The 12,861-nt window shown below is 36.7% G+C and overlaps 1 protein-coding gene and 1 non-coding gene across 3 annotated transcripts in view; both read left to right on the top strand.

Moving 5' to 3' along the window:
- Positions 1-12,861, top strand: part of LOC108202688 (uncharacterized) — a 34,602-nt gene that overhangs the window by 6,763 nt on the left and 14,978 nt on the right. The gene's annotated exons all lie outside the window — the stretch shown is intronic.
- Positions 7,732-7,838, top strand: LOC135149859 (small nucleolar RNA R71). Its single transcript, XR_010288064.1, has one exon. It is a non-coding gene; the product is annotated as a small nucleolar RNA R71 (small nucleolar RNA).

Raw genomic sequence — 12,861 nt, 5'->3', positions numbered from 1 at the left:
ATTCAATGGTCACAGGCTTCTCTCGAAATCACTATGGTATAATTCCTACAATTAAACCAACATATGTCTATGCCAATTTAATATTCGGAATCCAATTAAGCATCAATTCACAAAGCTATGCATGGTCACAATATATGTCTATACCGTAACTAAATTATAATCAAAAGATATAATCATGCACCATTCAAGTTTTGTGTCAATTAATCATAACCCTCTCAGTATTATGATTAACTCGATAATCCACTAAAGTTGATCAGACAATAGCAAGTATTAACATGAAAAACACTCGAATGAGTAAACCATGAAATTGCATACAATATTCTTAACAAAACACCAAAATCCTCATGCTAGGGTTCCATAAAAATCCCAACTTTATACAATTAGTTCATACTCAAAATCTCAAAATTAACCAAGAATAAGAAAAACATGTTCATGATAACAAAGAGTTAAGGAGAGAATTCTAAACAAAGAGATGAAGAAACAAATCCACTGAATGTCTTCAATGGCCTCCCTTCTCTATCTCGTACGATGTCTCTCTAATTAGGTCTGAATACTAATCCCTAATATCTCTATTAAAAGTATTTTTAATGAATTAATGAAAATACAAGGAGATTTCCGAATCAGAATAGAATTCCCAAAAGTGGAAATTCGCAGTTGACTTTTTGACTCTGATTCTGGGCTGATTAGACTGGGATAAAAATGCAAGTCCACCTCTGAATTAAAGGCCTTGTTCTAAGCTTCGCGTGGGCTCTTGAATCGCCTGATTTGGACTTCTAGAACTCCAGATATGGCCCAAACAGTGAATGCTGCGTAGCTGGCCTTAAAATCCGAATTTTATTCGAATTAATCACCAATTCTTGCTATTTAAACTCCACTCCATATTTGATTAGAATTCCTTGCATCCTACAATAAAACATTAATATTTATTAAATAAAAATCCAATTAAGTACAAAATAACTAAAATACAGGGACACTATTAAGATAAAATTCACGCTTATCACATCCCCACACTTAGCATTTTGCACGTCCTCGGGCAAAGAAAAAAACAAAAACTATATCTAAACTAATTAGTACCACTTCCGTAGGTGATCACGGTTGCATTTGGCATATGCAACAAGCCCTTTAAACCCCTAGACAGCTCTAGTGGACGAGTAAGGTCTCGTGAGGGTTTATAGTGAATATACCCACAAAATTCATTTTTTTGTGTGCCAAGTCTCAAATATGCAACATATATGAATGCAAACTAAATGAATATATCACAACTCCAATCATGCAAGTATCAACCTTGTTAACATATAATCCTCAGAAAATACAACAGTCAAGGTAATATCTATCTCACATATTAGTCATGCTACTCTTTCATTGTAAGTGCGGAGTGCATCGTGTGTGTTCAAAACATGCTCTCTAGTGAAACAAAATAGAGACCAACAAACTTCAACAGAGTCTTAGCCATAAGTCGTTAATCAGAATAATGCTTAAACACTCCGTTACATTAGAGTCAACTCTCGCTTAGGGTCACAAAGAAACTTCCATGCCTCTCTTATTTTTTTTTTTCACTACCTACTATTTGGTGTGTATGTGCTCGGTCTAAGGTCGGGACGCTTCTCAGGGTAAATGAGTCACGACCACCATAAGACTTCACCAACCAAATTGTTCACACATGGGATCTAGGTGGCTTATTTGACCGTGCAATGGTTGAGATCCCTAAAGATTTATGCACTAATACCCATTTAACGAGTGTTGGGTCAGCAATCCCAAACCATAAAGGCTTTAGGTTACTAGGCACAAGGTCCCCTCAGACTTAATTACTCGAGTATTAATGAGCTCAACCTAGTCAATTATACCACCATTTTTTTTTGTGAACTTTGTTGCTACTACAATCTTTTTTCAATTTTTTCTTCTTTTTTTTTTGTTCTATTTTTTTCTATATATTTTTTTTTTTTTGAAAGACATGTATATCCCAAAGTTCCCCTTTACTTAAGAATTATAGGCTCTAAGCTCAAAAGGGAATAATCAAAATTCTACGCCCGGCTCATAGCTAAAACTCAAGAAATAAGCTGGCCTAAAATCTTGTCTCTAGAGCATTATATAATGTAATTAACATTTCCGCACAAACAACTTCTAAGCATGCACAACATCAGATATAATCAAGATTACTAACCAAGACAGTATGCAAAATAAATCATCATAGGATGTCAACATGGTATAACTAACTAGCATGGAATTATGAAAATGCACAAAAAAAATAAAAATAAAAATAAAAATGATCTACTAAAAAAACATGCATCTATATGCTCTACAATTAATGCAACTAATATGAATTTTCTAATAATGAGACAAGGCAATAAAAAATATATCTAACTAATTTTTTAATTTTTTTTTTTTTTTGTTGAAAACCCCTCCCCACACTTAAGTGGTTCATTGTCCTCAATGAATAAAAATATACTACAACATATAATATAATATAATTATAATAATTATCACTAAAAAAAAATTCTATAAAAAAAAGATTAAGAAGAAGACTCCCCTGAAAAGTTGTTTCAGAATATTATAATTGCCATCCACTTATTAAAACAACTGATATGGTGGTCCACTGGCTGGAAAGGTGATATAAAAGCTTGAGACTTCATCTGGTGTAGTGTTCGACTCTTCACTCCTACAATAATTCTAACACAAGGTGACATCATCAGCAAGGCCCAGCACACAAGCAGAATTCCGTAATAAAATTAAAAGGTGTGATTAATTATCACACGCTAAAGGGCTGAGCAGTTAAGTTGCTGGGCTTCTTGATGGGCCAAACTTGGGTTGGGCTTTGTGATGGACTGTTCGCTACTATTGGGCCGGATCAGCGGGCTGGGCCTGCACAAATGTATATAGATGAGCTTGATGTACACACCCTGTAAGGTAAGCTTCAGTAGAATTCCGTAATAAAATTAAAAGCACAAATGGGCTGGCTGCTGGATTGCAATATGAATGGGCTGAAAGCAAAGCCCAGGCGCTGAAGAGAAGAGTTAGAGCAGCGCTAAAGCAACGCTCATGTATGTGGAAACAGAAGGCGAAAACGGCCGTTTAATAAAAATTGAATGCCGGTTTTGGCAGTCTGTCTCGCGCTCAGCAACATGCCAGGAGCTCTGCACCGCGGACCACCTAGATTTCAACTTACCGGGAAATAATTTTAGCCTGGAGTTGTATAATAAGACTTGTTGCCCCACTTCAAACACTCGAGACTGAATGTTTTTATCATGCCATTTCTTTGTCTTCTCCTTGTAGAGCTTAGCATTCTCATAAGAGAAAAATCTGAGTTCATCTAACTCATCAAGCTGTAACTTTCTCTTTTCACCGGCCAGTTGCATGTCAAAATTTAAATTTTTCAGAGCCCAATAAGCTTTATGCTCAAGCTCAACTTGTAAATGACACGCCTTCCCAAAAACTAAGCGGTACGGAGACATACCCAACGGAGTTTTATAAGCAGTGCGATAAGCCCAAAGTGCCTCATCCAATCTTGTAGACCAGTCCTTACGGTTAGGATTCACAACCTTCTGAAGAATACCCTTGATTTCTCTATTGGACAACTCAGCTTGCCCATTAGTTTGCGGATGATAGGCTGTAGCCACTTTGTGTCTCACATTATACTTAGCCAACGTATTGGACAACAATTTATTCACAAAGTGCGTACCTTCATCACTGATGATTGCTCGTGGAGTTCCAAAGCGAGTGAAGATGTGTTTGTCCAAGAACTTGACAACAACTTTTGCATCATTAGTGGGATAGGCAGCAGCTTCCACCCACTTAGAGACATAATCAACAGCCACTAAGATGTATTCATTTTTATAAGAAGGAGGAAATGGACCCATGAAATCAATTCCCCACACATCAAACAACTCTACCTCAAGAATATTTGTCAAAGGCATCTCATTCCTTCTTGATATATTTCCAACCCTTTGACAACGATCACATCTGACAGCATAGGCATGCGCATCCTTAAATAAAGAAGGCCAAAAGAAACCAGATTGCAATACCTTTGCAGCTGTGCGTTGTCCACCAAAATGTCCACCAGAAGGAGATGAATGGCAGTGGAAAAGAATATCTTCTACCTCATAGTCAGGAACACATCTTCTTATCATCTGATCAGCACCCTGTTTGAACAAATAAGGCTCATCCCAAAAGTAAGATTTCATGTCATGTAAGAATTTCTTCCGCTGTTGGCTAGATAAATTTGGTGGCATCAATCCCGTAGCCAGATAATTAGCAAAATCAGCATACCATGGTGTAAAATTAGAGAGTTGTACCTTAAACATTTGCTCATCCGGAAATGTCTCTTTGATAGGAATCATCGAGGAAGATTCATCAATGTACTCTATTCTCGATAAATGGTCAGCCACTTGATTTTCTACACCTTTTCTATCTTGTATCTCGATATCAAACTCTTGAAGTAGAAGCACCCAACGAATTAACCGAGGCTTTGCATCCTTCTTTGCAATTAAATATTTGATTGCCGAATGGTCAGTGAAGACAATCACTTTCGTGCCAACTAGATAAGAGCGAAACTTGTCAAAGGCAAATACTACGGCAAGAAGCTCCTTTTCAGTCACCGTGTAATTCAATTGAGCTCCAGTCAAAGTACGACTTGCATAGTATATAGGATGAAATACCTTGTTCTTTCTTTGACCCATGACTGCTCCCACGGCATAATCACTAGCATCACACATTAATTCAAATGGCAAGCTCCAATCTGGTGCAATGATAATAGGTGCAGAAATCAACCTTTGCTTTAACTCCTCGAAAGCCTTTAAACATGCTTCGTCAAACTGAAAGGGAGTATCATTCTCCAATAACTTGCAAAGAGGCTTAGAAACTTTGGAGAAGTCCTGAATGAACCGTCTGTAGAAACCTGCATGCCCAAGAAAACTTCGAATGCTCTTCACAGAGGAAGGAGGAGGTAACTTCTCGATGACTTCAATCTTCGCCTTATCAACTTCAATTCCCTTCCTTGAAACTTTATGCCCCAACACGATTCCTTCCTTCACCATAAAGTGGCATTTTTCCCAATTGAGTACAAGATTGGTGTATTCACATCGCTCCAAAACCTTCCCCAAGTTATAAAGACAATCATTAAAAGAATCCCCAAATACTGAGAAATCATCCATGAATACTTCTAGAAAGTCACCAACCATGTCTGAAAAGATAGCCATCATACATCTTTGAAAAGTTGGAGGGGCATTACATAGCCCGAATGACACCCTTCTGAAGGCAAAAGTACCATAAGGACAAGTGAAAGTAGTCTTGTGTTGATCTTCAGGAGCAACTGTTATCTGATTATAGCCAGAATACCCATCAAGAAAACAATAATACTCTCGTCCAGCCAGTCTATCCAACATCTGATCAACAAAGGGCAATGGAAAGTGATCTTTTCTAGTGGCTTTGTTCAGCTTCCGATAATCGATGCAAATTCTCCAACCGGTGACTGTTCTCGTAGGGATCAACTCGTTATTTTCATTTTTTATCACCGTGATTCCACCCTTCTTAAGAACACACTGAACTGGGCTCACCCATGCACTATCCGAGATCGGATAAATAATTCCAGCATCTAACCACTTAATTACCTCTTTCTTCACCACTTCCTTCATAATAGGATTCAATCTGCGCTGGCCTTCAATTGAACTTTTGGCACCATCTTCCAACAAGATTTTATGCATGCAAATAGAAGGGCTAATACCTTTGATGTCTGCAATACTCCACCCAATAGCTTTCTTGTGATTCTTCAGAAGCTCTACCAATTTCTCTTCTTGAGCAATAGATAATTCAGCAGAGATAATAACAGGCAAAGTGGAAGAAGGTCCCAGATAAGCATATTTCAAATGAGAAGGAAGAGCTTTTAGTTCTAACTCTGGTGGTTCATTAATTGATGGCTTAGGAGTCTTGAACTCCCTTGACGACAGATCCAAGGACTCAAAGCGTCCCCTAGTTCTTGTAATTTGTGAATTAGCTTCCAACCAAGCTAAGAGATCAACATTATCATCTTCTTCTTGAGAAACATTCAATATTAATTGCTCCAAAGGATCATGAGAAGAATTAGAGTCTAATTTATCAGAAATTAGCTCATCAAATATGGTAATAGCTGAGCAATCTTCTACATCATCAGAATATTTCATTGCTTTAAAGACATTGAAAGTCACCTTTTCATCTTGAACCCTCATAGTTAGCTCTCCGTTTTGCACATCGATGAGAGTTCTTCCTGTAGCAAGAAATGGTCTTCCCAAGATTATGGGAACTTCTCGATCAGCTTCATAGTCCAACACGATGAAATCAGCAGGAAATATGAACTTGTCTACCTTGACTAGAACATCTTCAATCTTTCCCTCTGGATGAGCAAGAGATCTGTCAGCTAGTTGAAGAGTGACAGTAGTAGGCCGAACTTCTCCAATCCCCAATTTTCTGAACACCGACATAGGCATCAAGTTTATGCTAGCCCCCAAATCACATAATGCCATCCCACAATAAGAGTCACCAATAGTGCAAGGAATAGTGAAACTCCCTGGATCCTTCATCTTTGTAGGCAATTTATGTTGCAAGAATGAGCTACACTCCTTAGTCAGAGCTACAGTTTCAAACTCCCCCAACCTTCTCTTCTTTGTAAGAATGTCCTTCATGAATTTCACGTAATTAGGCATCTGCTCAAGAGCCTCTACAAGTGGAATATTGATGTGAAGCTGCTTCAAAACATCAAGAAATTTCTTGAACTGAACATCCTGTTTTTGCTTTTGAAACCGTTGAGGAAATGGAGGTTGTGGCTGAATGTGTGATTTTTCGGGAGAAGCCCTTGGTGGAGATACCTTGTCATTATCGCTTTCTTTATCATCAGAAATTTCCTCATTGCCACTAGGTTCAACAGAATCATGATGTTTGGCATCAGTAGCATTGTTCCCCAAAACTTTTCCGCTTTTCAGTGTCATGGCTTTACAATGCTCATTTCCAACACCCTTAGGCTTTTCGGTGTCGCTAGGGAGAGTGCCATGTGGTCTATTCCTTAGCTCATTCGCTAGTTGCCCAACCTGATTCTCCAAGTTTCGTAAGGATGCCGCTTGACTTTGGACCAAAGCTTCAGTCTGAGATCTACTTGCTTCATTCTTGATGATGTACTCCTTCAACATATTTTCAAGTGAATTAGACTGAGGTGCTTGTTGAGAGAATCCGGGTGGATAATTGGACTTTACATTGCCATTTGAAGTTCCAGAATTCGCCCCTTGATTGCTCCAAGAAAAATTAGGATGTTGCCTCCATGACTGATTGTAAGTATTCGAGTAAGGGCCACCCTTATTTTGATTTCCCATGTAAAAGACAGATTCTGGATTTGAAGGACAACTATCATAAGTATGAGCCTCACCGCAAAATACACAAGAAACATTCTTGGTTTGATTAATCTGTGAACTGAGGGATTGCTCCTTAGATTGATTATTGCCCATGCTCAGATTCTTGAGCATATGCTCCATAGATGCTAGTTGAGCCTTCATCGAAGTTATAGAGTCCACATCATAGATTCCAGCTACCTTTTTACCTGTTTGAGCTCTAGAAGATGGCCACTGATAGTTGTTGGTAGCAATTGTCTCAAGAATTTCATAAGCCTGATTATAGGACTTAGAGAGAAGAGCCCCATTTGCTGATGCATCCACCACCATCTTTGTTTGAGCATTGAGACCATTATAAAAAGTCTCCATCTGAATGCAATGAAGAATACCATGATGAGGACATTTTCTGAGTAATTCTTTAAATCTCTCCCATGCATCATACAAAGATTCATCATCCTGCTGTTGAAACGAATTGATCTCATTCCGGAGCTTTGCATTCATATTGGGAGGAAAATACTTGCTCAAGAACTTTTCTGTCAAATCATTCCATGTTGTGACTGATCCTGCCGGTAAAGAATTTAGCCAGGTTCTAGCTCTGTCTCGCACAGAATAAGGGAATAATTTCAAGCGCAAAGCATCTTCAGGTACTCCTTGAAATTTGAAAGAATCACTAATCTCCATGAATAGACGAAGATGAAGGTGAGGATCCTCGGTAGGCATCCCACTGAATTGACCAATAGTCTGAAGCATTTGGAACATGACCGGCTTCAACTCAAACTGTGTTGCTTGAATATTGGGTCTTATGATCCCCGAATTTAATTCTTCGAAACGGGGTGCCGCATATTGCCGAATAGCACGATCTTTATCATCCACAATAAATGCACCCCTTGGAACAATAGGAATGTCTCCATTATTAACATTGTCATCCATAGCTACTTGTGTTTTCTTGATCTTGCGTTGTGCTTTTCTTCTTCTATTGAATGTTCGCTCAATTTCAGGATCAAAAGCAAATACCACTGGGTGTCTTTTGCTCATGCACAAAGAGACCTGATGAACACAAAAAATTACTCCCGTTAGAACAGAAGTACCAAAAACCAAACTGTAAGAATATCAAATTCGCAATTAATAACTAAAATAGTCCCCGGCAGCGGCGCCAAAAACTTGTTGCGTAAAATACTAATGTGCAAGTGTACACAATCGCAAACAAGTAATATAGTAATAAATACCAGATATCGTTCCTCAAGGACTATTTAAACGTATCAATCACAAATAAAATCTAACAGTCTAGCTATCGAACACACAATAAATTGGTGATGGTTTTTATACTAAAACTAAATTTAACCAACTAAAATTATACTAAAGAGCTTAAAGAGTTTCAAATATGAGAAGATAAGTCAGGATAATTACTTCCCCCTAACACAAGAATATCGGTAAAAGAGTCGCGAAATATTGCAGCAAATCACAATTACTAGCTAGAATTCAATGGTCACAGGCTTCTCTCGAAATCACTATGGTATAATTCCTACAATTAAACCAACATATGTCTATGCCAATTTAATATTCGGAATCCAATTAAGCATCAATTCACAAAGCTATGCATGGTCACAATATATGTCTATACCGTAACTAAATTATAATCAAAAGATATAATCATGCACCATTCAAGTTTTGTGTCAATTAATCATAACCCTCTCAGTATTATGATTAACTCGATAACCCACTAAAGTTGATCAGACAATAGCAAGTATTAACATGAAAAACACTCGAATGAGTAAACCATGAAATTGCATACAATATTCTTAACAAAACACCAAAATCCTCATGCTAGGGTTCCATAATAATCCCAACTTTATACAATTAGTTCATACTCAAAATCTCAAAATCTCAAAATTAACCAAGAATAAGAAAAACATGTTCATGATAACAAGAGTTAAGGAGAGAATTCTAAACAAAGAGATGAAGAAACAAATCCACTGAATGTCTTCAATGGCCGAAATCTCTTCCGTCTCGCTTCTTCTTTCTCTCTAAGCTTGTGCCTCCCTTCTCTATCTCGTACGATGTCTCTCTAATTAGGTCTGAATACTAATCCCTAATATCTCTATTAAAAGTATTTTTAATGAATTAATGAAAATACAAGGAGATTTCCGAATCAGAATAGAATTCCCAAAAGTGGAAATTCGCAGTTGACTTTTTGACTCTGATTCTGGGCTGATTAGACTGGGATAAAAATGCAAGTCCACCTCTGAATTAAAGGCCTTGTTCTAAGCTTCGCGTGGGCTCTTGAATCGCCTGATTTGGACTTCTAGAACTCCAGATATGGCCCAAACAGTGAATGCTGCGGAGCTGGCCTTAAAATCCGAATTTTATTCGAATTAATCACCAATTCTTGCTATTTAAACTCCACTCCATATTTGATTAGAATTCCTTGCATCCTACAATAAAACATTAATATTTATTAAATAAAAATCCAATTAAGTACAAAATAACTAAAATACAGGGACACTATTAAGATAAAATTCACGCTTATCAGTTCTTTGCAATAGCAATTGCCCATGTGCTGTCACAATATATTTTTGTAGCCGAACTTTGTTTTTCACCCAATTCTGAAAGTATTCTTCTAAGCCATATTGCTTGATTGACTGCTGCACATGCAGCTATATACTCCAGATCAGCTGTTGATTGTGTAATTGTATCTTGTTTTGACTTAGCCATGAAAATACACCATTTCCAAGCGAGAACACATATCCTGAAGTGCTCTTCATATCATCTACTGTTAAACAGTGAATAATTTCTTTACTTGGTAAATAAAATACAGGTTTATGTTCATTAAATATAAACCTTTAATAATAATGGCTGTAAACCAAAATAAATAACAACCACCAATATAAGTGGTGGTATAGGTATAAGTTTACTGTATTTATATTCAACCCAATAATATAAATAGGGTTGTATAATTTTTAATCAATCAAGAAGAAGAGTTATATTTTTATAAACACATTTTATTGTCTTTTATCTTTTCTGCATTATCAGCACAATTATCTAAAATATCTAACATTTGGTATCAGAGCCTCAAGATCAAGAAGGCCTATATCTTACTTCTGCAAAATTATATAATAATTGCATTTTCTAGTTCAAATCAGCAACAAGTTATTCCCATCTTTAATGATGAAAATTACAAGTTTTTGAGCATTAAATGAAAGTTATTCTGCAAGCAACCCCAAACCTATGGAATGTTGTGGAAACAGGCATACCCCAAAATGGTGATAGTGGCACCTAGGGGTATTTATCAAACCGCACGAACCGCATAAACTGCCCGCACCGTTCCGCTCCACACCGCAAAACGCGGTTTTTATTTTTTGTGATGCGGTTGTGGGTTAAAATTTAAACAAACCGCGTGGCGCGGTGCGGGTTGCGGTTTGATATTATACAAGCGCGGTTTGAACCACACCGCTATTGTTTAATATATAAAAATATATCACATATAATTACAAATATTTATATTATATAGATAGATTATTTATTATGATGTTATATCCTATGTATGTGTGTATAAATATATGTTCAAGTTACTCAACTGAATTTTAATAATTTTACAATATAAATTAAGGTTAGTTCTAAGACGACAAATTAAATATTATAATTATATCTTTTTTTTGTAAAGTAATTTGTTAGTTTTTTGAAATCTTTTCATCTTCATCATTATCATACGTATATTTTACTTTATATTTCTTTTGATTATCGAAACTCTAAATTTGTATATATATATATATATAAATGTAATATAAAAATTAATTTAGAATAAATTAAAATTATATTTATATTGTCACTCAAAAGTACAAATTTTTTGAATGTATAAACCACACAAACCGCACCACACCGTAACGCAATTTTGTGGTATGGTTTACTCGGTTCTTATATTACGCGGTGCGGTTGCGGTTTACGAATTTTCTCAAACCGCATGCGCGGGTTGGTTCACGGTTTTAGGAAAAACCGCACCGCCCGCACCATGAACACCCTAAGTGAACACCCCTAGTGGCACCATATCAACACAAACATCAACACAGGTTGACTGACCATAAAGGGATGCTGAAGCATTAGCCAAAATTCACCTTGCAGTTACCGATACAGTTTTTCCTAGAATAATGAACGCTACTTCATCAAAGCAAACATGAGATATCTTAAAAGCTGAATTTGAAGGAAACGAGAAAATCACAACAATCAAACTCCAGGCTCTTAGACCTGAATTCGAGAATCTCAAGATGAAAGATTGAGAACTAATTAAGGATTATTCTTCTCGAATAATTAAGTTAGTAAAAGAATTAAAATCGAATGGTGAGAATATTGCTAACGATAAAGTTGTGTAAAAATACTGGTTAGTTTGTCCGAGAAATTTGATACAGTTTTTACTGTGATAGAAGAATCTAAGGTTCTCACGCAGTTAACTATCTCGGAATTAATAGTATCAAAACAAATTCACGAGGATAAGATGTCTCGAAGAGATGAAGCATCTAGAGAACGAGCTTTCCAGACAAATCACAAAATATCCTCCTTCAAAATAAAAAATAAACAAAAAGGGGCATATCAAATCAATGTAGTCCTATCTATGCCAAATATGGTGAAAAAAGGAGTAAGTTTTCTCCATGTTCAATATGCAAGAAAACAAATCACGCAGAAAAGAATAGCGGGCACAAGAGAAACGCCAATGCAATTACTGCAAGAAATTCAACCACACTGAAAATGAGTGTAGACTAAAAAGCCAGCAAGCAGGAAGATCAAAAATGATGAATGATGAAAATCATCTATTCTATGCATGTCAAAATGCAAATAATCAAAAGGATGTCGGGTTTATTGACAGCGGATGCACAAATCATATGACCAGACACTCTCATGTATTCACCAAAATAGAATCCTCTATTAAAGTTCCTGGAAGAATGGGCAATGGAGCCATGGTGAAATCTGAAGGTAAATGTACAGTCTCTATTCAAACAAAAAAAGGTGAAAGGCAAATTAAAGCCGTTCTTTATATCCCTAATCTGGATCAAAATCTACTAAGTGTTCCTCGAATGATAGAAAATGGATATTCAATCCATTTTGAAAGACACTTGTGAAATCTATGATCCAAAAGGAAATAACATCGCTTGCATAAAAATGCAACAAAAATGTTTTCCCATTCATTGGCAATATAAAATACAAGAAATGTCTATGGCAGCCAAAGCAGATGAGCCAATGTGGTTATGGCCCGAACGGTTTGGGCATAGTAATTCAAAAGGTTTAAAGTTTCTTTCGGACAAAAATATGGTCAAAGGGCTTCCTCCAATCTCTGAAATTACTGGTGTATGCGATGCATGTTAGTTGGGAAAAATGTCCAGAAAGTCGTTCCCTTCCCGTCAAGCGTGGAGAGCAATGAAGAGATTAGAGTTAGTACACACAGATGTGTGTGGTCTCATGAGAACTCCTTCACATGGCAATCCAGACTCACCAAGATATGAGTATGACTGTTTTTCGGATTAACCAC

Source organism: Daucus carota, chromosome 9 (genome assembly GCF_001625215.2).
Source record: "Daucus carota subsp. sativus chromosome 9, DH1 v3.0, whole genome shotgun sequence".
In the NCBI taxonomy this organism is placed as follows: Eukaryota; Viridiplantae; Streptophyta; class Magnoliopsida; order Apiales; family Apiaceae; genus Daucus; species Daucus carota.
Note: the sequence above shows the minus strand (reverse complement) of the source record. Positions and strands in the feature narration are given on the sequence as shown.